Here is a 27,322-nt window from a genome sequence, read left to right as displayed (position 1 = left end):
ACTATCACATGTAACATCAGACGGAGTTAATACAGGGAGCCACTCTGATCCAGTGTTCTGTGTCATATCGTTTAAACACCACTATCTGGGAATTTTTGCCCGGAGGGTTAAAAAGAGATGCATTCCTCAAGTTAGAATGTTTTTTTTTTTTTGTGTTGAGAAATAAATCACACTATTGCGCTTACCAGAAAAAAGAAAAACACTGTATTCAGGCATATAAGATTCAAGAGAGTAAATCAACCAGCTCAACCGGGACCCTTGACACCTCCACTTGGACCAGCAAGATGGCTCCGCTCAGATCAGCCGGATGGTAGACACCGCAGCAAATAGACCCGGACAATCCAGCAATATTCATAAAAGATTAATAGCCACCATAGTGAAGTACGTACAAATAAACATTTATTTAAAAAGGTAGAACACTCACATGTATGAGAACGAAACAGCGCTTATCGGCAGGATCCAGAAAACACACAGCCGTCTGACTTCCGGGTATCACGTGGTGACGTCAGCACGCCTTCCCGACGCGTTTCGTCATAGATGACGTCTTCTTGGGGACCCTAGTGAACGCGTGTATAAGATCAGAAAAGGCTGCCGAAAGCATAGTTTATCTTTGCACTTTAGGGAATGCCATAACCGTGACCCACAGAGCTTAAAATTTACCGCTATCACCAAATTGAGTCCCCACTGGAGAGGGGTTAATAAAATAAGAGAGATTTCCAGGCAGGAGATGTTTTGGCTTTATGAGCTGAAATCCTACTCCCCATGCGAACATAACATAGAGTGGGACATCAATTGTTTCATAGATAACCATTGCTGTCCCTCTATGGATTATTTTCAGAAAAGTCTTCACTGATTTATGGATCTATATACGTCACTTTTATTTTTATTTATTTATTGTTATGTATTCTTTCATCATAAGATGTTGCTTCAAATTTTAGGAGTATTTATATTTAGTATTTTTTCACATATTTTTTACCATCAATGCCATGTCATTTCTCCTTAAATACCTGGTGACACTGAACTCTCTTTCATTGGTTTATATGCAGTAGGAGTTCTGATCCCCAACATTATTTATTATATTGTATGTGTAAGTGTTCTATGATTGTTGCCAATATGATTGCTTCCTGTATTTAGCCCAGTGTAACATTGATAATGCCTTCCTGGTCCGCGGATGGGAGAGTCTTTACTGTTGCGGCCAGAGATATTGTTTACTAATGACGCCTAATGTCCACTTCCTATTTGTGGGCCGAAGTGATGTCATGGCCTACAGGAAGAGGGCGCTGTGGGCGAAGTGATGTCATGGCCTACAGGAAGAGGGCGCTGTGCGTGGAAGTGATGTCATGGCCTACAGGAAGAGGGCGCTGTGGGCAAAGTGATTTAATGGCCTACAGGAAGAGGGCGCTGTGCGTGGAAGTGATGTCATGGCCTACAGGAAGAGGGCACTGTGGGCGGAAGGTATGCTCTGCCCACGGCTAATTTAAAAAGGACACTGGGGAAATGGAAATGTAGGACTGCAGCCCCCTGATGAATGGCTTTTGAACGGAAACATGTCGGGCTAGCCGCCCACTGAGGAACTCTACCTGTTACCTTTGAGGAGCACCAGAGTATACCTATATGTGAGTGGCTACTTTTATCTTTGCTTTTGTGCTACATCTTAATAAAGATACTTTCCATTTTATTGTGCATTGATGGTGACTGTCTAACAAGAGGTTGGGAGAAGATTCTGCGGTGCGTGACGTTATCTGTTTGAGGCTGTACCGAGATCCTTTTTGGTCCATTATATCAAGCGTGTGATCTTTTAGTTTTGGTGAGTTTGCACTGCATGTGGGGTAGAGGCAGTGTGCACTCACTGTGTCTATTCATCACTGGTGAACCCCTCCCCCCCCCCATGTGAATGTGACATACTCACTTTGATATACTGCACCATGAAATTATTTTCCCTTCTCTTTTTATCTATATACACTCAGATGAGATTGGACTTCTCATCTGAGGATTTCTATCACATGTAACATCAAACGTATTTTATTCAGGGAGCCACTCTGATCCAGTGTTCTGTGTCATATCATTTGGTCTTCTGGGACTGACGGATATTTTTTATAACTGTTCAAGCGCTGCAATACTCATATTATTAGCTTCTAGGATTGCTTTTACTAGAAAGTGCTCCACCGGCTGACAAAAACACCCACTCAAAGTGGAGAGATGTACAGGTACATTGCCCAGGGGGAAGTGATAAAAGAAATCAAAATCAAACAAAAACAATTCAAAACAAGGCAAGACAAAAATCAAAACAATACAAAGGAAAACAAATCAAAGAAAAGCAAAATAAAACAAAACCAAACTATATTGTTGGTACCATGTTGCTTGACAAACTGAAAATCCTTGTCTGAACAGTTACTGCAGCCAATCATGCAGCCCAAAGAAAAATGACATGAACTAGCAAGGGAGGACATTACAAAAGAATGGGACATATTACATAGAAAACGTACACAAAGATGTAAAAGCCTAATTGCTAAGTTAGCCCAGGCTTGTGAAAGGTCTTTAACTGATAAATCCATTTCCGTCAATATTTTCCTATCAAAATCTCCCCCTCTGGGGTGTGGATGGACATTAGGATACATTCACACTGTAGGCCAGTGTGAATTATAGTGGCAGAAATCAGAGATTCCTGCTATGGTTCTGAGCGGCTAGGTGCGGTGACCTTGTTCACTATAATGACAGGTTGCCAGTGGCCACAGTTATTTGCAGCTTCCTGCACAGCCAGCATTTACCTGCCTGCTTTGTGTGCATCTAGCTGTGATCACTGCAGGTAAACGCTAGCTGGAATAGTGCTGGTTCCCGAATTGCACAAGTGTGAACCCAGCCTTATTGTTATACTATGTCATTATATGGACTCTGCCATACAGGCACCTGATTGCTTTTATGGAGCCCAGGTACATTCAAAAATCATTCAAAAGATTGACAGCCCCAGACTATAACAAAAAAAACATCATCAATGTACCTACTCAGAAATTTGGCACAGATAAATCATCCAAACAACCAGCGTTTCCTCTTCCAAGATACAGGTTTGCATATGATGGGGCACATGTAGTTGTCATTGCCATTCCCTGTATCGGGAAGTTAAAATGAATGAATTATGCATCAAGTTGAACTCAAGAAGTTGCAGAACAAATAAATTTTATGCATGTAATTCTATGTCAAATTCGTTAAAAAAGTGGGCTATTGTGACAAGGCTTCCTTTGTATGCCAATTAAGTCTTAACACTGAACTCAAGAAGGACGGAGAATAAAGTGGGACTTTAAAGGTAGCCACTCATAACCTCATGGAAGGACTCATGGATGCGATTCGGATCCTCTGAGGATAGGGGTACCTCATCATATGGGATCAGCACTTTCTAATGGAAAAAAGTAACTGGAAGGGACTGCCTCCTGACCACCCATTGTATTTGGGAAATTTGAGCTTCTGCAGTCTGTGTGGTGTGTTTTGTTTGCAAAAATCTATAAATTTGGGATTTCAGAGAGACATTTGTGGTGTGTGTGCTCTCTGCCCCTCTCTCGGTTGAAGTTGGTGCATCCAGGACCTCCCCTGTGTTTTCCATCTTATGGTTCCGGGTGCTCCATGTTCATTTCTTCCCCCTTGGGATTCGGCATTAGCAGGATTCCTTGATGAAGCTACAAGCGAAACGCGTAGCGATCCTGTGATTCTTTGAGATACCCGTGGGACCCAGACCCCTCAATATTATTCACAATATATACGTAAAGAATAGATATTTCTATAGGTCTCCCTTATGTACTTTGTTATCTCTGGCAGAGATCTTGTTTCACAATGGGGAGATATTGTTTATTCATGTATTGATTGCAATATGATTTATTAACGATGTTTAAAAAAATTAATTTTTTATTACAATAATACTTGAGTCCTTCCATGGGGTTATGAGTGGCTACCTTTAAAGTCCCACTTACTTCTCCGCCCTTTTTGCCAATATTATATGGGGATGTGGAGCCACAGTAATTTGAGTTTGGTCTCATATTTTCTCTGCTACGTATCCTGAACTCAAGAAACATAATAAAAACACAGTGAATGCAGTTGTGTAAAAATTAATGCATGAGAATATATAAAGGTTTGAAAGGATAAAGCCAAAAAGACAATGCTTACAAGGTCACAGGTTATGACCAATTCTGCTACCCACATCCCGACTCATATTAATTATACTATTCATAACTCTGACCTTACCCATTTTCATTCCTCTACCTCTGATACTATTATCCTACCAACCCATAGTGAGGTTTATAACTCTAATAGTTCCTCAAATCTGGATCCCAACCCTACACTTATATCTACTGTTGTCTCTGATTCAGGTTTAGCTACTGCACAAAATTTCTTTAGTGAACAAATTGAAAAAACAACGGTACAAGCATTGGAAAATAGTGAGATGCCTAGACGTCGTAAAAACCCCAAGACCCCCCCAACGGCTTACAGACTTCTTCCCCCTGACTGAGAAAGGCCCTTTTGGGGCAAAAAAATCAGTAAAAACAGGAGAGGAAAAGGCAAAAATCTTAGACACTGAGATTAGGGATATAGAAGACCCAATAATGGTTCCCCAACGGGTATAATTGAAGATAAATCCACGAGTCAAACAACTGAACCATCCGTGGAACCATTGTTGGATCTTAGAGAAAATGTAACCCCATTAATTACTAACTTAGCATTTGTGCCCAATCCATCGGTAACTTGGGAGGTAATACCTGAACCCCCGGATACATCAGCTAAAATAGGGGACAATAGATTTAATGAGAAGGATCAATGGGAAGTCACTGGTTGCAATTCAAATGAAATTGATCAAGAGCATAGACCTTCCTCTTTACCAAATACACCTAAGGAAGGAATGATTGAGGGGTTCCCCACCTCTGATAAAATGATATCTGAAACGACAATGAAAGAAATGTTATTATCTTTCAGGAAATCACTGTTTGCAGATATTTCTGATATGATTACTCCAATCAGCAGTACTACACAATTACATGGTAATAAGATTGAACATTTAGAGACAAAAATGTCTGAGTTATATGTAGCCCATAACTAGTTGGTGGATGCCTATGCAGACCATGAAACAGAGATTCAGCAACTCCAAAATAAAATGGCGGATTTAGAGGACAGAGCAAGAAGAAACAACATTAAATTTAGAGGAATCCCTGAATCGGTTCTGCATAGGGATCTAACGAATTATGTGCAGCAATACATGAAATCACTCATACCCACATTAAATTATGTAGAACTGTGTATAGATAGAACACATCGAATCCCTAAACCAAAGTTTTTACCGGACACAGTTCCAAGAGATGTTCTTACTACAGTACACTATTACCATGTAAAGGAGAAAGTGATGCTGGCTGCAAGGAGAAATCCTGCTCTTCCGGAACAATTCAAAGGGATATCCTTGTATTCTGATATCTCTCAGCAAACAGTGATGAATCGAAAAAAATTAACCCCTATCACTAAGATATTACAAGCTCATAAAGTCATTTATAGATGGGGTTTCCCTACAAAATTACTAATCACTTGGAAGGGAAAAACTTTCCCTGTTTATAGTGTAGAGAAAGGATTGTTACTTCTTAAACAATGGCAGTTGTTACCCCCTGACGCTTTTTTTTTTTTGAGTACTGAAGGGGATGGGGAGAGGGGGGTGGAAGAGGAGAGGATTGGGGGCTTTGGGGTTTCACGTAAACGATTAGAGAAATTTTTAGTATTTGTAAAGGGTTGCAAGGGGAGGCATGAAGGGATAGGGATGGTGCCTTACTCAGAAAATATGTGTCTCTCATGTGAGAGAGTAGGTCGGTGTTATAATACACCAATAAATTCTGCCTCTGATAGAAGCAGTATTAACTGCCCATTTGCCTGCAATGGTTCAGGTATTTTTTTTTATTATTGTGTACTGTGTATATTTTTCTCCTGTCTTTTTTATACTGTTTTGACTTTTTGTTTCACCTTGTTTTTTTTTTTTATTATTATTATTACTTTCTCCCTCCCTTCCAGAAATTCTAATAACAAAAATACTAAAGAGGAATTTGGAGAAAACTCCCAATAAGGATATAAATAACTGCATAAACCAAATACAGATACAAAACAATTCTGAATTAAAAAAGAATACCGGCAAAATAATAAAAAAGTTACATACTAAATGCCACTGACCATTTTCTCAATAAACGCTAAAGGCCTTAATAGCCCATATAAGAGAAATACATTATTGAAAGAAGCTAAATTAAACAAAGCCGATATAATATTTGCTCAGGAGACACAATTCTCTATTTCAAAGTGCCCACTTTTTCAGTTCGAACACTTCCCACATATATTCCTGGCTAACAGCCCAAAAAAAACGAGCGGTACCTTAATCGCGATCAGAAGCACAGTTAAATTTGAACACATACGTACTATTCAGGACCCTACGGGACGCTATATAATATTAATATGTAAGCTTAATAACTCAGTTTTCACGTTGGTAAATTTGTATGCTCCAAATACGGGTCAACGTCGATTTCTATCACCCCTTTTACATAAAATTAAGGAGGAGAGGAAAGGAGCCTTAATAATAGGAGGGGATTTTAATACAATTCTTGATATAAAATTGGATACCTCAAACCCCACTAGAAGAACAACACAGTCTATACTACCTCTACTGGCAAAACACGAATTATTTGACATCTGGCGGGCCATGCATGGAACAGAGAGAGATTACACCTTTCTCTCTCCGGTCCATATGGTCTACTCTCGTATAGATTTTTTCCTTACAGATAAAATCATGTTACAAAATATTCAAAAATCAGAAATTGGCACAGCTGGATGGTCTGACCATGCACCGATTATTCTGACCCTAGATGATAGATTGTCGAGTACTCCACCCCGACAATGGAGGCTGAATACATCATTATTACAGAACACCGAACTGTGCCAAAAAATATTGAGTGAGCATAAACAATACTTTGAATTTAATGATAACCTGGAAATTAATAGGTTTGTATTATGGAATGCATATAAAGCATATATGAGGGGCATTTTGATCAAAATGTCATCATACATTAATCGGCAGAGGGGAAAAAAGATAGAAGATATCATGGATAGTAAAGCACTAAATGAAATAACAAATAAAAAAAACCCTACGCCACAAGGTACACAAACCACCATAATAAAACTTAGACAAGAATTAAGGTTATTATTATTAAACAAACAAGAATATCATCTAAAGGTCCTTAAAGCAAAAGAATATAGTATGGGTAATAAAGTCGGGCGCTGGTTAGCTAGAAAAGTAAAGGCAAAACAAGTAAGCAAAAAAATTGATGAGCTTATACATCCTATTACACATAAGAGACTAATAAACCCTAAAGATATTGCAAATGCTTTCGCAGATTATTATCAATCACTGTACGACCTCAAAAAAAACATAACTATACACCAACCAACAATAGAGATAATTTCAAATTACTTGGCACAGATTTCCCTACCTAAGCTTACGGAAGACCAATTGAATTCAATCTCCGAACCATTTTCCATTCAGGAGATTAGTTTGGTTATTAACAAACTACCTAATCAGAAATCACCAGGAGAAAATGGCTTCTCTAATGAATATTATAAGACTTTGTCCTCAGAAGTAGCCCCCCAGCTAAAATCGGTATTTGAACTGGCAGCCACTACTGGTACATTCCCGTCGGAAATGTTGAAGGGATTAATAGTTACAATCCCCAAGCAGAAAAAAGACCCTAAAGATCCCTCATCTTATAGGCCTATTGCCTTATTAAACACAGACATAAAGATTTTTGCAAAACTGGTCGCGAATAGACTACAGGAGTTTCTACCTTACTTGGTACACGCGGACCAGGTGGGGTTTGTGCCAGGGAGACAGGCCCCTGATGGAACTAGAAGAATTGTAAACCTGCTGGCGCGGGTGGGATCCTGTCGGACGCCTTCACTGCTCCTATCTTTGGATGCGGAGAAGGCGTTCGACAGGATCCACTGGGGCTACTTAGAAGCAGTCTTGGGTAGGTTTGGGATAGAGGGATGGCTGAAAAAGAATATAATGGCTCTTTATTCTGCGCCAACAGCGAATGTGTCATTATCTGGACTGTTATCTAAAACCATTGGGATAACCAATGGGATGAGGCAGGGATGTCCCCTCTCACCAGTTGTCTTCGCTTTGCTTATGGAGCCTTTTGCCCAGAGCGTTAGGGACAACGCAGGGATAACTGGCTGGAAGGTCACTGAAGTAGAACATAAGATCAGCTTGTTCGCTGATGATGTTATGTTAATCATCACAAACCCACTCTCTTCCTTGATAGAGGTTGAGAGAATGATAAATGAATTTAGCGCAGTGTCGTTTTATAAATTAAATATTACAAAATCACAAATTATGGGCATTAATATCACAACTTTGATACAGAAACGGATAAAAGCGAAATTTTCATTTGCATGGTCTCCATGTATACCTTTTTTGAGGATTATTTTAACCCTACATACTTCATAGCTTTACGATTATAATTATAGACCGTTTTTGGATAATCTATTACTACAAGTTAGGGACTTAAAAATACAAGATTTGACCACAGCAGGAAGAGTGGCTACGTTAAAAATGATTATTTTGCCTAAATTACTTTACCTGTTCCGTACATTACCAATTACCCTTCCATCTCAATATTGCACCTCGGTTCAAAAGCATTTCAGCCAAATTATATGGCAAGGGAAACCACCCCGATGCTCATCCCTCATTATGAGGAGACATAGGAAGCACGGAGGGATAGGAGTGCCCTCGGTCCTTGCATATTATAGAGCATCTGTACTTGACCAACTGAAGTATTGGTGGTCTCCTGAGCAGCATAAAAGATGGGTGAGATTAGAGATGAACGATTGTAAACAGGAGAATCTTAGAATTATAATGTTGGCTGTAATGTCAGGAGCCGAGGTGCCTGCTATACAATCTATAGTGGTTAAAACAGCCCTAACAGTCTGGGCAGAAATTGTAGGAAAGCCACTAGAACATGGGATGATGTGTGAATTCCCCACTCCACTGGCAGTTCTTCCGTGCTTTATCCCTAACCTTGTTATAAACCTATGGTTAAGAAGTGGTGTTGATAGTTTGAAAGATTTGTATGGCGACACAGGTATTTATTCATTTGAGTGTTTGACACATCGGTATAAAATACCATCATCAGCATTAATGAGTTATTATCAAATACGTTAGTTTTTACAGAAGAATAATCTTACCTTATATCTCAAATTACCAACCTCTATGTATAAGTTGTACCAAGAACCGATGACAACCTCTAATGGTATTTCAATTATTTACGATATATTGAATAAACATAATATCTATTCTAAATCCACTACCGTTTTGAAATGGGAGAGAGTATTGGGGAAAGCCTTCCCTGAAATAAGCTGGTTGAAAGCTTTTGATATTACATATATCTCATCAAAATGCATCAACCATTGGGAATTATACCAAAAAATCTTGAACTTTTGGTATTTAACTCCCATGAAACTCCCAGGAGGTACCAACTCCATCCGATACGGTTGAATTATTAAATCAACAATGTCAGATGGAAAAAATTGTGGCTACTTTAAGTGCAACAAAGAAAATGTTTGAAGTTAGTTGGAAATCATGGTTAAATAATATAAGATGTACAGTAACATTGGAGTAGGATCAATGTAGCTGGGATAACATAAATATTGTTAAGTAACTTTAGACTTGCTTTACTTGCCTCCATAAAAATCAATGTTAAATGAAGAGAGATTTGATATAAACGGTATTCTAAATATGGTAACCCCCTCAGTGGGGATCAAAACTATACTGGAAGGAAGGTTTCTACCCCTACCCCCGATTCTTTTTTTTTTCCCTTTGGTAGTATAATGGTATAATTGACAAATTTACTGTAATAATGTTGTTTTTGACTCTGCTACTGGATTTTGTACTATTTTTTTTCTTTTTCTCTGGTTTGTATGTTATTTTGTTATGTGAAAATTTACAATAAAAGAGATATTGAAACATAAAAAAAAAAAATTAATGCATGAATCTTTGTTCAGGAGCTTTGGGGCTGCGGGACCTGTGACAGGCACTTGCTAAAAGTGCTGACCATGCCCCCCCCCCTTATTCATAAAAGCTGTACTATTGCTTCCTGCAATAAAAAGCTATCTAAGATTGGAGGAGGCAGACCTGTAATTCACATGCTTGTCCTCCATTCATAGAGAGCTTTTCATTGTGGGAAGCAATAGTAACTAAACCTAAACTTTAAGATAAAGTGAAATGAAAAGGTAAACTAATACCCTACAGCGTTTCAGGGCTTTGAAAGCCCCACTCTTCTTCCCCTTCTTTCCATTATGGCTTTTGGGAAGGATCAGAGCCACTCGCTCTCACTCGAGAATCGCTCTGATCTGTCCCAGCAGCCCCGAGAGAGAAGAGGAAGAAAAGCAGGGCTCTCAAATCCCCAGACCGCTGCACCAGCTGCATGGGCTGCTAAGTACCTACAGAGGTGTATGCAGCGAGGACTGGGGATAAGTGGGGGGGGGGGGGGGCTGGATAGAGTGTAGGTTGTTAGTTCACAAAGTACAAATGTTTAAAAGTTTGTAGCGCTTAAAATGATAAAAAGTCCATATAATTAAAAGGAAATGTCCTTTAAAATCAATATGACAGCAGATATCCACGTGTAGATTAGCAATGGCATTCACCAACTCTCCCACGGAAGACCAAGTGACATGAAACCACAACAAAGAGAAGCATCTTAAATACCCTTACCAGATATCAAAATCTGAAATGCAGTGTATCTCAATAGATATTAACAGGCATAAGGCATTCTCCCAGCGGATATCCGTAGTCAATAGTGTCCCAATGTAACGCTCTGGCGTTTGTTTTAGTGAACTGGATTTGCAGCTGCAGAATTTCCACTCAGTAGTCCTGTAGAGATGTGTTGAATCACCATATCCAACTCTCCAGACTCATCATTGTGGCCCAGCCTGCTTCAGCATGCACATATACAGACACTCAGATAAGATGTTCCTGGAGTGATAGATTGTATGCGATAGTATAGAGGTGATGTACTGAAGGGACAGGTGTGAGTAGTGATAGCAATGATAGGCACTCAGGTAGTAATGTTCAGGAGTGTTAGCAGATGGTGATAGATAGTATGCAGGTATGTTAGCAATCATGTACAAGTAACAGGTGGTAGGGGACAGCAGATGAAGTGTACAGGAGATGCTAAGTTAGTGCAAGGATATAGATGGTAGTAGGCTCAAGAGCTAGCAATCTAGGTAACGGTGCAGATGATAGATATAGCAGTGCATAGATCCTAGAGATAGCAACAGTCTTTAGTATGCAAGAGTAGATAGTGTAAGTTGATAGGAAGGAATCCCCTGGGTACTTATCACTAGCTGGTTTAGCGAGGTGAGGGGTCCGGTAGTGAGGTAAGGATCTTGTAGCGAGATACAGGATCAGGTAGCGAGATACAGGATCAGGTAGCGAGATACAGGATCAAGTAGCGAGACTCCGGTCAATCCAGGTATTGGAAAAATAGCTGGAGGATTCGGCAGCGTCAGACAAGGCTGTATAACAGGCGGTTTGCACGAACCTCTTGTGAGTGAAAGCCGGCGATTGAAATAGCCGCTCAGAGCGGCGCCTAGTGATGACATCATTCGGTGTTTAAAGAGGCAGCTATATGCGTTCCACCTAGCTGAATGGTGGAACGCAATGCGGAAGAAATAGGCTAGAAGGGTACCGAAGGTACCAGAATCTTACACCCAAACGCTGATGTTCCCCTGTGAATCTCATCTCCCCATACTGACGAACTCTCTCCCTGTCATATTGATTTTAAAGGACATTTCCTTTTAATTATATGGACTACGGGAGAATGAAAGGTGCAGAGTGGGGCAAAAATTGTCCCCACCCCCCACACCTATGGGGCAGTGGCAGTCAGACTGTTAAAAAAAAAACATTAGGGGTTAGATTAATCTTAAATACTTACCTTCTATTGGTTTATTTAAACCTGAAACGGCTGGAGCATGAGCCGGCACCTATAAAAGAAAGAAAAATGCAACACAAAATTGCAGTCGGCAATGGAAGAGGAAGAAAGGCACATCTGTGGCTGTGTCTCCTGTAATGAAATCTTTACTTCGCCAGATTATGGAGCGAGCAGGGTCCGATGGCAATAAGCTGATGAGGCGTTGCCTCTCCCTGCCACCGGCTTCCTCCTCTGCGGGTCCCAATCCACCCTTTCCTGCTGTTGTGCCCTCTGTTGTTCCATTCCGCGGCCTGTGTGGCCTGAAGGTCCAGGATGCGCTTCTTCTTCGGGTCAATGGCTCCTCTTCTGGTGATGAAGGATCCTCCCTCCGCCCTTCCTGTGATGCAGAGATCTTCTGATGTAGGGGCGGGCACATGCGCAGAGCCGCCTGCTATATAAGATAAGAGACCTATTCAAAGACCTTGCAGGTTCGAATCCCAGTCCTTGCAAAAGGATGAGGGGAGGAAAAGACCTCAGAAATATTTCAGAAAGAGTAAAAATATTGTACATACTGTACCCAATCTTGCTTTTACTACATTAGATGAGATTTGTGCATCTAGTCTGAAAGATTCTTTTGATGGAGGGCTTGAAGAACCTAAGGGCTCTTCAGTGCATGACAGTATGGTTGCTATGGTTACCAATGGGAGGAAAAGTATTAATTCAGAGGCCCCTGTTGTACCTGAACCTGCTCCTACAATTTTCGCTGTGGTTAACCTGTCACTACCTGCTTTACAATCTGTTACAGGTGAGTCATTTGAGACATTATTATGTTAAAGAATTTGGTGTTTCTAATTTTCTAGATTTTCAAATTTATTTTCTCAATTTGTACCTGTTGCTAATTCTTTGCAGTCTGTTGAGCCAAATATTTCGGCAGCTTGGCAGGATCCTGTGGCTGACCATATTAGTGATCATTTTGGGTCTGCTGGCAATGTTATTGATTTTGCTAATGCTTCCAATGTAGATGTAGTTAACTCGCACTCTTCTTCAGTGCCAGATTAATGTTTTAAATAAGTTATTTTCTGCGAACTTTCACCTTTGGGTTTTCACTTACAAAATTCGGTGAAAGAAAACATTTGGAAGGGAGAAAACATTGATATTCTTTCCCTTCTCCCTTCATGGAAAGATAGCAGACTAGAGAGATTGGAAAAATCTGATGATGAAAAGCGTACAAAGGTGCACGCAGTTTCAATAACTGGTTGCAATCCTTTTGCATTTATGCCAGTGTGATGGGCGAACATGCAGTGGCATATTTCAGCATGTTGAAATTATTCTTGAGGCATCCAAGAATTTTCCTGGGTTATCGTGCTTTTTTTATGACGAGTCAGAAAATGTCTGTGCATCATTCTTTGAAATGGGGTATGAAGGACATTGGTTTGTGGTTGAACTTGTTATTACCTCAAAAACAGTTTCCAAGACAACCACAAGTTAATACAGGGTCGTTTAAACGGTGTATATGCTTCAGTTTCAATGACGGTCAATGCAAGTGGCCCCATACTTTTAAATATTAGCATGAATGTTCTCATTGTTCTGGGTCTCACCCTGCATTGCGTTTCTTTAAGAAGATGAATTTAAATGTTAATCCATCATCTAAAGATATTTTTCTCAAAAGTGGCCACTCCGGTGAGAGTGGAAAACATGTTGCCTTTGCTACATCTATATCCAAATCAACGGACTGCGGTTCTCCTATATGAGCGTTTTTCTTACGGTTTTCGGTTGCCCTACTTTTCGGCTTCTGGTTGTGTTGTGGTCCCAAATTTGTCATCGATAAAGCCAAGCATGCTATTGTCCAAGAAAATGTTTTAAAAGAAATAGGAGAAGGTAGAGTCACTGGCCCTTTTACATCTCCCCTCTTTACAAATTTGAGGGTATCCCCGCTTGGTGTGATTCCAAAAAAGAACCGCATTCTTATCGGCTAATTCATCATCTGTCCTATTCAGATGGATTGTCATTGAATGATGAAATTGATCATGACCTGTGTTCTGTTACATATGCATCCTTTGATGATGCGCTAATTAAAATAGGCGTGTTAGTCCAGCTGCTGTTTTAGTGAAGGCCGATATTAAATCGGCCTTTCGCTTGTTACCTATCCACCCTTCCGCCTTTAATTCCTTGGATTCCTATTTTCAAGAAGGTTTCTATTTCAATAAATGCCTACCAATGGGGTGTTCCTTGTCCAGTAAATATTTTGAATTATTTTCCACCTTTCTTGAATGGGTTGTGAGTTGTCAAAGTGGTTCCTGGGATTTATTACATTATTATAAGACTTCCTTTTTATTGGGAGGGCTGGTTCAGTTGATTGTTTGTATTTAATTTCTGAATTTGAAGTGATTTGGCATTCATTTGGTGTGCCTTTAGCTCCAGGGAAAACAGTTTATCCCACTATTTGTTTGGAATTTTTGGGTGTCACGATTGACACCATCAAAATGGAGTTTCGTCTACCCCCAGCAAAAGTTCAAAAATGTTGTTTTGGCTAAGCGAATGGTGCAGTTGATAACCATTCAATCTTTATTGGGCTTTCTGTCTTTTGCTGCTAGAGTCATGCCTATGGGACGGGTTTTCTCAAAACGACTTTACCGTGCTATCTCCAGTGTTTCTTTCCTGGTTTCTTTTGTTAGCACCACATCAGATATTAGGGACGACTTGGTTGTCTGGCAATGTTTTTTATCCTCTCTTAATGGGTGTGCCTTGCAGGGCTGCTGTTAGAAATCACAGGTCCCCGTACAACCTAACCGGCAGCCCCCCCCCCCCCCCCCCCGAATTTATCAAGACAATATTTTCACAAAATATACACTAAAATCATTATTAGCGGACACAAACATAACAGTGAGCCTGTGTGAATTAGCCCTTTTTAAATTGTTTTTGACTTTTTTTAACCGGTTGCCGACCGCCGCAAGTACATATACTGCGGCGGTCAGCCCCGGCCAGGCAAAGTGACGTACCGGTACGTCCCTAGCCTGGGAGCCAATAGCTCCCGCCCCTGCTCGTTCACGGACACCTCCGTGCGTGTGACCAGTGGACCCGATGTCCGCCGGTCACTCACGATCGTCCGCTGTCAAGGGAGAAAGGCAGGCGGCTAGTGTAAACAAAGCCGCCTTTCATTCTTCCCTGTGTAAAAGCACTGCTATGTAGGACCGTTGATCTGTGCTGTTACACACACAGCCACATCCCTGCACAGTAAGAAGCACGCCCCTAGGGACACACATAGTCACTGCATCTCTAATAAATTTAACCCCTTCCCTGCCAGTGTAATTTTTACAGTAACAGTGCATATGTATAGCACTGATTACTGTAGTAATGTCACTGGTACTCCCAAAAGTGTCAAAAATGTCAGTCAAGGGTCCGATCTGTCCGCTGCAATGTCGCAGTCCCACAAAAAAAAATTGCAGATCGCCACCATTATTCGTTAAATAAAAAAACAACAAAAATGACAAAAATCTTTCCCTTAGTTAGTAAACGCAATAACTTTGGCGCAAACCAATCAAAATATGCTTATTGCTATTTTTTTTTTTTTTACCAAACGTAGGTAGCAGAAAACAAATTGGCCGAAAAATATTGTTATTTTTGCAAAATTGACGCTCTTTTTTGGATTATAGCGCATGATCAAAATATCGCACAGGTGATCAAATACCACCAAAAGAAAGCTCTGTTTGTGGAAAAAAAAAGGACGTCAAATTCGTTTAGGTACAGCGTCGCACGACCGCGCAATTGTCCGTTAAAGTCACGCAGTGCCAAATCGCAAAATACCCCCTGGTCAGAAAGGGGGTAAAATCTTCCGGGCTTAAGTGGTAAAATGTATAATTTCTTTTTTTAAATGTAATTTTTTTAAATTATTTATTAATGTTCAATTAATATTTTTTTTAAATGTGTTCATTTTTTTCAGGAATGGGAAGCCTGCAGTGCGGGCAGCGTAGTAAAAAAGGGGGCACGCAGGAAGGGGGGTCAGAAGCAGGCAGAACAGGGAGGGGGATCGGTGTCGGAGAAGCAATTACAGGAATGATGTCCCGTGTCTGTGTCTCTCCCTGCAGCAGGTGAAAGCTGGCAGGAGGGGGAGAAACTGGCTTTCAGCTGCTGCAGAAAGCTGCACAGGGCTTCCTTCTGTATTTGCCCCTCCGCCCAACCACACAGATTTCCCATGTTGTTGGGGCCCCCCTGTGTGCCCAGGCCCCCTACAGGAGGACTGGTGGTCCCCCCCTAACAGCAGCCCTGGTGCCTTGTGTCAAGAACACTTTTTGTGAGGCCAGTGCACTTGATCTGTTTACGGATGCCTCTGGGGATGTGGCTTTAGTGCTTTTTGGAAAGGACATTGGTCCACCGGACCTTGGCATCCTCGGTGGCATGAGCTAGGTTTTACAAAAAATATTGTGCTTTTGTAATTATTTTGGGTTTTGGTTGCTTTGGAGTTGTGGGGTTTGCATTTTTGTAATCACCGGAGTTTGTTACATTCTGACAACAAGGGCGTAGTGTTTGCGATTATTGTTTGGCGTCCAAATCTTTACCTGTGTTTGCTATCTTCCAACAACTAGTTTTTAAATGTCCTTCTTTGAATATGTGGCTTAAAATAAAATATGTTCCAGGTACTACTAATTTTATTGCTGATGCTTTGTCCCGAATGCAGATGGACTGATTTTACTCTTTGGTTCCAGATGTGGACCCAGTTGGCAGGTTGTGTACGGGCCATTTGTGGGAACTGATATGACACCTGTCCTGACTGTACTCAATAGTTTGTTGGCTCCTTCCACGTGGGTGAGTTATCAAGCAGCGTGGTCTTTTTGGAGATCCTTTTTGGATCATCATAACCTGCCACCGAATGCTTTTTTTCCTAAACGTATTGTTTTCTTTTCCTCAATTTCTTATTCTCTTCTGCTTATTCTTATTCTGATGTTGTGAAGACTTTGGCTGGTGTGTCTTTTTTTCTTGCGGTTCTGGGCAGACCTTCATGCAATCTCAATTTTTCTCTGTTAAAAATGCTCCTAAAGGTTATCGCAAGAGTCATGTGGTACGTGATAACAGGCTTCCCATTTCAGCAGATTTGTTGGAATGTTTATGTATTGCCACCACATCCGTTTGTTATTCGCCTTTCGAATCTTTACTTTTTCATGACTGTTTTTTGTTTTTGTTTTTTTGGAGCCTTTCGCATATCAGAATTGCTGTCCCATTCAGTAAAGGAGTTGTCTGGACTATTCCTTTCGAATATCCATTTATCCCCTTAAATTCTTTGAATATTTCTGCGAGAGAGCAAAGCTGATTAGATGGGACGTGGCCGTTGGATAACTCTTCGTCCATCTTTCCTTCCCCTATTTTTGCCTTTTTGTTTATTCATCAATATCTGTTTTTACGGCCACAGTTGAATGCTCATCTTTTTATTCATCAGAATGGTGCACCTTTAACTATTTATTAATTTAATTCTGTATTAAAATGATGTTTGTTCTTTTTGAAACTTGATCATCTCCCCGTTTCCTCACATTCTTTTCGTATCGGGGCTGCTACTGAAGCTGCTAAGCTTGAGTTTTCTTCTTCTAATATTATGTCTATTGGTGGGTGGAAGTCTCGTTGCTATAGTTCTTAAGTACAACCTAATTACTGTTTTTAATTTCAGACTCGTTTATTATTTGGATCATTGGCCATTCATACATGTTCTGGGCCCACCACAGAGCTGCAGTTGGAACCTATGGTCTTTCTCTTGGACTAAGATCTTCATGTTGTAATATTTATTTGTATAGTTGGAGAGGGATGAAATGGAATCATTTGCGTTCTATTTTGTCCTTGTTGCACGAGTCTTGGCCACAACCTAATGTTATTATTTTTAATTTAGCCGGGAACAATTTGGGTTTTAGAAGAACTTCAGACATTATAGCTCAGATTAAGTTAGTCTTGTTAAGTCTGCATACAGTATTGCCTGACTGTGTTTTTAGTTTTCTCTGAGGTAGTTCCTTGTTTGCTATGGCTATCTCCTGAGCTTAATAATATGGAAATAATCTGTAACAGGGTTAATAGGTCAGTAGCAAAATTCCTGCCATTTTTGAATGGTTTTTCATTCAGACATGAAAATTTAGAAGGTGGCTTGCTGGGCCTCTACAGACCTAACACGTTTCACTTGTCTGATATAGCACTTGACATTCTGAACCTGGACCAACAACTTTGTGTGGAGTTGGCTATAGCCTAGGTGGGCTGCCTGGCTAATTGTGGATAAGTCTGGCTTGTGGAGTGTATTGCATTATATGATATTAGCTTGATATTAGCTTGAGCTTAAAATATCTGAGCTAAAAAATTGTTATAGTGTATATACGTGTTATTGATTTAGTAAAAGATGTTTACAGTGTGTATTAAAGGGTGACGTTTTAAGATGATACTTAAATGTATATTAAAGGCAACGTCCATTAATTCCACAAGTTTGAGTCCAGTTTGTTTCATTTATAGTTAATAATTGTTCTGCCTACGGTCCCATGAAAGGTATGGAGTGGGGTAAAAATTGTCCCCGCCCCCCCCCCCCCCACACACACACACACACACTTATGAGGCCGTGGCAGAATATTAAAAGAAAAACGCTAGGGGTCAGGTTAATCTTGAATACTTACCCTCTATTGGGGCTTTGGGGGGTCTGGAGCCGGCACCTATAAAAGAAAGAAAAATGCATCACAACATTGCAGTCAGCAAGGGGAGAGGAGAAAAGGCACATCCTCAACCCCCCCCCCCCCAGCACCCCAATTGTGCGATCTTGTTATGAGGTTTTATCCCTTTTTAAAATAAAAAAGTAGAGTGTAGTGCATTATATGTTATTAATAGTGATGAGCCGAACACCCCCCTGTTCGGTTTGCACCAGAACATCTCGACCAGGGGAAATGTGAACTCCATTAAAGTCTATGGGACACAAACATGAAAAATCAAAAGTCCTAAATTTTGAAGGCTTAAATGCAAGTTATTTGCCAAAAAAATATATAGGGACCTGGGTACTGCCTCGGGGGACATGAATCAATGCAAAAAGACATTTTTAAAACAATAGTTTTTACAGGAGCAATGATTTTAATAATGATTAGAGTGAAACAATAAAAATGAAAAATTCCTTTAAATATCGTGCCTGGGGGGGCCCCCTTAAACACTTAAGCCCCAGAAGATTTTACCCCCTTCCTGACCAGGCCCTATTTTGCGATTCGGCACTGTGTGAATTTAACGGACAATTGCGCGGTCGTGCGACGCTGTACCTAAACAAATTTGACGTCCTTTTTTTCCCACAAACAGAGCTTTCTTTTGGTGGTATTTGATCACCTGTACGATTTTTACTTTTTGCGCTATAAACAAAAAAAGCGTAAATTTAGCAAAAATAACAATATTTTTCAAATTTTTTTATATGAAATTCCCCCCAAAAAATGTAAAAATCACATTTTTTTAACATTTAGGCCAATTTGTTTTCTGCTACATATGTTTGGTAAAAAAAATCGCAATAAGCGTATTTTGATTGGTTTGCGCAAAAGTTATTGCGTTTACTAACTAAGGGAAAGGTGATCTGAGATTTTTTTTGCGGGACTGCGACATTGCGGCGGAACAGATCGGACCCTTGACTGACATTTTTGACACTTTTGGGGGTACCAGTGACATTACTACAGTAATCAGTGCTATACATATGCACTGTTACTGTAAAAATGACACTGGCAGGGAAGGGGTTAACTTTATTGGTGAACAAGGGGATAAGTGTGTTCCTATGGGTGTGCTTCTAACTTTTATGGGGTGTGGCTAGTGGTGTAACAACAGAGACATAGGATCCTACATAGCAGGACCGTATTATCTCTGTTCTTACACAGGGGAGAATGACAGGCGGCTTTGTTTACATCAGCCGCCTGTCTTTCTCCCTCTCCACCGGGAGATCGCGAGTGGCCGGCGGACATCGGGTCCGCCGGTCACATGCGCTGGGATGAGCAGGAGCGAGCGGGGGGCGGGAGCGCTCGCCCCCTAGAGCCTCACAGGCTAGCTCTACATCGCTTTGCCTGGGGCTGACTGCCGCAGTAAATATACTGTGGGCGGTCGGCAAGTGGTTAATTTGCCTGTAAAGTGGCGCATTTGTGCGATGTATGTAGCCTGCTTCAGCAATACTGCATTTCTAAAGGAAGAAATGTAATTGAAACTTGTTGGCGGCTGTAATGTATTGTCGGCTCCCGGCAATACAGATAAAAAAATGTAAAAAATGGCATGGGGTCCTCCCCCCAGTCCATACCAGGCCCCTCAGATCTGGTATGTATTTAAAGGGGATCCCCACACCAAAATTTAAAAAAAAAACTGCGTGGGGTTCCCCCTGAAATCCATACCAGACCCTTATCCAAGCACACAGCCTGGGGGTGGGTGCAAGCGAGCCATACCAGGCCACATGCCTTCAACGTGGGGGGTGGGTGCAATTTCGTAATGGGCAGAACAATTATTAAATATAAATTAAACAAACTGGACTCAAACTTGTGGAATTCATAGCCGCAGCCTTTATTATAGGTTTAAATATCATCTTAAAACTTCACCAAGCTTTAATACACACTGTAAACATCTTTTAATAAATCCATACCACGTGTATACTGTACCTTATAACATTTTTTTAGCTCTGCTATTTTAAACTCAAGCTAATAACTAGGGATAAGCTTTGAGTTTGAGTCGACCATTGGCTGTTTGCCCATTTGTTGAATTTCAACTTCCTGCATCCATAATGCACTGGCAGTGCATTATTCCACTTATAAATAACTCGTTGGCCAAGGGATTCAAACCCACAACCATCTCAATTGCAAGCCTGCTTTTCTACCACCTATGCCACCGTCAAGCCTGCTTAGGATGGACACATTTTCCCTGCCTAACCAACTAACATCTAGCTCACCCACTGTGTGTAGGGTGAGATAGAAGTTAGTTAGTTAGTTAGGCAGGGAGAGTGTATTCAGCCTTATCAGACTTGACAGTGGCATGGTGGTAGAATATCAGAGTTGCAATTGCAAGGTTGTGGATTTGAATCCCTTAGCCAGCAGGTGATTTATAAGTGGAATTCTATAGTAAATAATACATTGCTGACAGGGAGAGAGAATTTTTCTTTTTACAATTTGTTGAGATTAGATACTGCAGTGTATACCACAAAGTTTATATATATATATATATATATATATATATATATATATATATATATAGGCACTTTTGTTTATATCAGCTTATGTCAGTATTGCTGTAAAAAACGGCGTGGGGTCCCCCCCAGTTTATACCAGGCCCCTCGGGTATAGTATGGATTTTAAGGGGGGACCCTGTGCCAAAAATTTTTAAAAAATGGCGTGGGGTTTCCCCTAAAGTCCATACCAGACCCTTATCTGAGCACACAGCCTGGATGGCCAGGATGGCGGTGGGGGCTAGTGAGTGCCCCCCACCCCAAAGCACCATGCCCCCATGTTGATGGGGACAGGGGTCTCTTCCCGACAACCGTGGGCTGTGGTTGTGGGGGTCTGTGGGGGGAGGCTTATCGGAATCTGGAAGCTCCATTTAACAAGGGGGCCTCCAGATCCCAACCCCCCATGTAAAGGGATATTGGGTACGTCGTACCCCTACCCATTCACCAAAAAAGTGTACAAAAAAATAAAGACAAAAGCCAGTTTTGGACAAGTCCTTTATTAAAAAATAAAAATAAAAAAATAGTGCGATCAGTCCCCGCCCGCAACAGAAAAATAGAAAAAAAAGAAGCTCCTGCCTCTTCGGACGCTTCCTGCGCTACTGAGCTGTTTGAGTTTGACATCTTTTCTAGGGATCTGACCTCACGAGCCACCCCATAATGCACTGCTCAGGTGCAGTGAATAAATTACATGACATCATGTAATTTATTCACTGCATCTGAGCAGTGCATTATGGGCGGCTTATATTTTAATAAAGCACTTGTCCAAAATTGGCTTTTGTCTTTATTTTTTTGTACACTTTTTTGTTGAATGGGTAGGAGTACTATGTACCCGATTCACATGGGGGGGGGGGGAGCAGGATCTGGGGGCCCTCTTGTTAAAGGGAACTTCCAGATTCTGATAAGCCTCCCCCCCGCAGACCCCCACAACCACAGCCCACAGTTGTTGGGAAGAGACCCCTGTACCCATCAACATGGGGCCATGGTGCTTTGGGGTGGGGGGCACTCACTAGCCCCCACCGCCATCCTGGCCATCCAGGCTGTGTGCTCAGATAAGGGTCTGGTATGGACTTTAGGGGAAACCCCACGCCATTTTTTAAAAATTTTTGGCACAGGGTCCCCCCTTAAAATCCATACTATACCCGAGGGGCCTGGTATAGACTGGGGGGTACCCCACGCCGTTTTTTACAGCAATACTGACATAAGCTGATATAAACAAAAGTGCCTATATATATATATATATATATATATATATATATATATATATATATATATAAACTTTGTGGTATACACTGCAGTATCTAATCTCAACAAATTGTAAAAAGAAAAATTCTCTCTCCCTGTCAGCAATGTATTATTTACTATAGAATTCCACTTATAAATCACCTGCTGGCTAAGGGATTCAAATCCACAACCTTGCAATTGCAAGTCTGATATTCTACCACGATGCCACTGTCAAGTCTGATAAGGCTGAATACACTCTCCCTGCCTAACTAACTAACTAACTTCTATCTCACCCTACACACAGTGGGTGAGCTAGATGTTAGTTGGTTAGGCAGGGAAAATGTGTCCATCCTAAGCAGGCTTGACGGTGGCATAGGTGGTAGAAAAGCAGGCTTGCAATTGAGATGGTTGTGGGTTTGAATCCCTTGGCCAACGAGTTATTTATAAGTGGAATAATGCACTGCCAGTGCATTATGGATGCAGGAAGTTGAAATTCAACAAATGGGCAAACAGCCAATGGTCGACTCAAACTCAAAGCTTATCCCTAGTTATTAGCTTGAGTTTAAAATAGCAGAGCTAAAAAAATGTTATAAGGTACAGTATACACGTGGTATGGATTTATTAAAAGATGTTTACAGTGTGTATTAAAGCTTGGTGAAGTTTTAAGATGATATTTAAACCTATAATAAAGGCTGCGGCTATGAATTCCACAAGTTTGAGTCCAGTTTGTTTAATTTATATTTAATAATTGTTCTGCCCATTACGAAATTGGAGGGTGCAGAATATAATGTCTCAATCGGTGTGAAGCCGACTTTGCGGCGCCCCACCGATTTGCAAAAGAAGTCCCTGCAATACTTATGTCAACTTTAGGGGGTATTTCAATAAACATCTGGGTGAATATTTTTGAAAGGCGGCTACTGAAGAACCGACAGCACCAAATTGAGATCCCACGGAGACAACTAGGTGAACTAGGGGAGCCAAGTGGCGAACCCCCTGAGTAAAGGTGTCAACCAAAGAATGCATAGCCAAAGGATGGTAAAAGAAGACCTGGTGTTCAATGGCAAATGCCAATCAAGCTCCACGGTGCCGGGCAGTGAACATAGGGCCCACTAGAGGATGTCGGGCCCTCAGGCCACACTCATAAAGTCTGTTTCTGATTGTTTGGTCAGGGGCATTTACACTAGTGGCCTGCTGGAGGTCATGTTGCAGACCTTTGGCAGTGTACATCCTGTTCCTCCTTGCACAAAGGAGCAGATACAGGTCCTGCTGATGGATAGAGTAACTGCCTGTCTCCTGGAAGACTGCCAAGGCCGCAAACCTGGCCCTTGATTGTACCAGAGGCTAGGCACTGCTCAGCACCTCGTTGGAGAAATGCCAAAATCTGAGCCACCGTAAGGGAACGGGGATGACCCCCAAGAGGCTCATACCACACAATGTACCTCTTCCAGGCGTGATGGTAAATCTTCCTAGAGGTAGATTTTCTAGCCTTTAACAGTGTGGGAATCACTGATTCAGACAACCCCCTATCCTTCAGCACCTGGCTTTCAACAGCCAAGCCATTAAAGCCAGCAACCGTAAAGCAGGATGGAATATTGGCCCTTGGGCCAATAGATCTTCTCCGAGAGGAAGTCTTCAAGGGGCATCAGAGACTGGCCATACCAGATCGACGTACCAAGACCAGCGAGACCAGTCTGGAGCCACTAGGATGACCGGGTCCCTTCTGCCTCAATCCTTTGCAGAAGACTCGGCAGAATTTTAGCAGGGGAAAGGTGTATATCAGATGATACTGGCCCCAAGGAGCAACCAGTGCATCTGTGGCGTAGGCCAGAGTATCCCGAGACCTTGCCTCAATTCTGTTTACTTTCCTGTTGAGATGAGAGGCCAACAGGTCCACCGCGGAAGTTCCCCACCGGAGACACAGCTAAACCTTAGAATGCCGGCTACCTCCCAAGCAGCCAAGGCACTTCTTGTGCCCCCTTGGTGATTGACATACACCATAGCCAAGGCATTGACCCATGGAATCCTTTCCGCGCATCCCTAAAGGCGATTTGTCCAAAAGGCCAGACAAATGTTATCGCCCGAAGTTCCAGTATATTGATTGGTAGCCTTGACTCCTCCAGAGTCCAGACTCCTTGAGCAAATCCATTCCCTAAAAGCTTCCCTACCTGGACAGGCTGGCAACCAGGGAGACCACTGTCCAGTACAGGGGAAGAAAGGATTTTCCCTGTCGAAGCGCCGGAGAGCAAAGCCACTATATCAGGGACCCTCTCGTATTTCGGCTCAACAGGATCAGATTGTCTAGAGACTGTGGATTCTTGTCCCACTTGGAAAGAATCTTTCTTTGCAGAGATCTTGAGTAGAACTTTGCAAACGGAACCGCCTCAAAGGTAGACACCATTAGGTACAGCACCCGCATGCAAGTCCGGAAAGATGACCGACTGCTGGACAACAAGAGCCAAATTGCGTCCTGCAGCTTTTCGAGTTTCCCTGGAAGAAACACCCTGGTTGAAGCCAAGTCCAGAGTCAGACCCAGACAGTTCAACTTAATGGACGGAACGAGAGCAGATTTTTGGAAGTACAATTTCCTGCAGAGTCCCTACAGTAATTTCCAGGTTGTCCTTTAGAGCAGTTGGAGACTCTGCTCGCAGAAGAAGAGTGTCCAGGTACCCAGTACCGCAATCCCCCGCCGGCGCAACAATACCAACACCGAAGCCAACACTTTTGTGAATACCAGAGAAGCTGAGGCAAGACCAAAGGGTAATGCCATGAATTGATAATGCTCCTTGCCCATGGCAAAGCTGAGGAAACGCTGATGACCGACATATATTGGAATATGAAGGTAAGCCTCCTGTGATGAGGGGATGCCACTACCACATGAATGGACTCTATTTTGAACCTCTGTACCCGCTCAAGGCAGTTCAAAGCCCTGAGATCCAGGATTGGAAATACCTTGCCTTCCTTCCTGGGAACTGTAAAAAGGATTGATTGGAAACCTTGAAAACGCTCCCATTTTGGAACCGGAACAATCACCCCTTGTAGGAGAAAGTCTTGCACCGCCCGAAGAAACCCCGCAGGTGGTCTGGGACAAACGCAGGTTGGAAGGAAAGAACCTCACTGGAGGATAAGACCGAAACTCGATCTTGTAGCCGTAACAAACCAGCTCGTGGACCACCTTGTCTTGAATCAGGGAGGTCCATGGGTCCAGAAAGAAGCAAAGACATTCCCCCACCTCAGACACGGGTGAGGGCACCCCTTCAGGCAGAAGAGAGCTTGTCTGCAGGTCTGGAAGAACCCGCTTTCGGCTTTCCAGACCAGGTACTCTTTGAAACTCCGGAGGAGGTCCTGACAGACTTAGATCCTTTGTCTTGAGATCCTGAGAGACAAAAAAGCCGCATATGAGCCGAGAAAAAGGGGCCCACGTCTGCGATGAGACTCCTTACCCCTGGCAGCCTGTGGAAGAAGATATCATCCATATCATGTAAAAAATAAAAGAAAATAATAAAGGTGGAAAAAAATTCCATTTAAAAATAAAAAAATAAATGCTAGGACCAGAGATCCAAGCAGGGAACTAGGTCCTTACTCCTGACTAGACAGACAAAATCGGAATGCCTATAGCAGAGTGTGGGAGTATATCCTCTGGGACTGCCCCATAGGCGTGGTAAAGCATTTTCCTGCCTAGAGTCCTACTTCTGTAGGGGGCAGCATAATCCAATGTTTAAGACGATTCTGGAGCTGTGTCCGTCAATGAATGCAAGAGAAAACATTTTTGCTATAGATACACCCTAATTTGAATTTTTTTTACAGTTAAACATTTTTTATATTATTATATGTGCATGTTATGATTATTATCTCTGACATGTGAAAATAAGGATTTTGCTCTATGCACTTTGTCAGTTTTAATAGATTTGTAATGGATGCTACTACAAGTGCTACTTACCCTGTTTTCTTTGAGAATATCCTGCTGTCCCTTCAGTTTAACTGATGGGACCTACGGTACACAGTTGACCTGTGTGTACTTTTTTCAACCAAGTAGACCGCACTCGGGAAAGTAAGATGAAAACAATCAAAACTCCTTTATTCTTCTTCGGTGTAGCAGACAGACAGTACAATGCACATAACAGACGTGCCCGGTTAACGCGTTTCACGAATTACTGTGGACTTGCTGAACTTACATCTGTTTCCCATCAATTAATTAATTCTAGGTGCAAGTAATTACATTCTTCGGTCACCTCCCTTTTCCTTGGTTTACCTACAAATGTACGTCGGCTTCCACAGCTCCACAGTGTATGGTTATGAGTAAGCGATTTAATTCGTGAAACGCGTTAACCGGGCACGTCTGTTATGTGCATTGTACTGTCTGTCTGCTACACCGAAGAAGAATAAAGGAGTTTTGATTGTTTTCATCTTACTTTCCCGAGTGCGGTCTACTTTTTTGGATTCTTCATAGCCTGGACGGCGGATCTGACCAGCACCACCCTTTGAACTAACACCTGAGCGGCTCTCTCTTTGTTGTCTACTTTTTTCAACCACCTTAAAGCATATTCCTATAGAACAGCAGCCCTTGCATTTAATAAAGTAGTCAATACCATTAAAATTGATTGTACATGAAAATATATCTATTGTACAGAGAAAAACAAGTGACTAACCAGAAAACCTAGGAACTATGAAAACCGCGCCGTTTTAAAGAATGTTTTGCATTGCACACACGTGGCCTCTGCACACAATAGAATCTGAGATGCCTGAAGCATTGCTCACTGACTCAGTTTTTCTAACAGGCTGTTTTCTAGGAAACAGAAACACTGCAATATTAATCGTTCCTGCAGGGGGAGATCCGCTTATTTTTTGGCATGTAATACTTGAGATCAGATAAATAGAGAATGTGCTTATGTCCTTTTTTAACTCCTGTTGACTTAAATAGCTGTTGCTAAACTAGCACACTGATTTATAGGAAGCA

Source organism: Pelophylax lessonae (genome assembly GCF_965119305.1).
Source record: "Pelophylax lessonae genome assembly, chromosome: 4".
In the NCBI taxonomy this organism is placed as follows: Eukaryota; Metazoa; Chordata; class Amphibia; order Anura; family Ranidae; genus Pelophylax; species Pelophylax lessonae.
Note: the sequence above shows the minus strand (reverse complement) of the source record.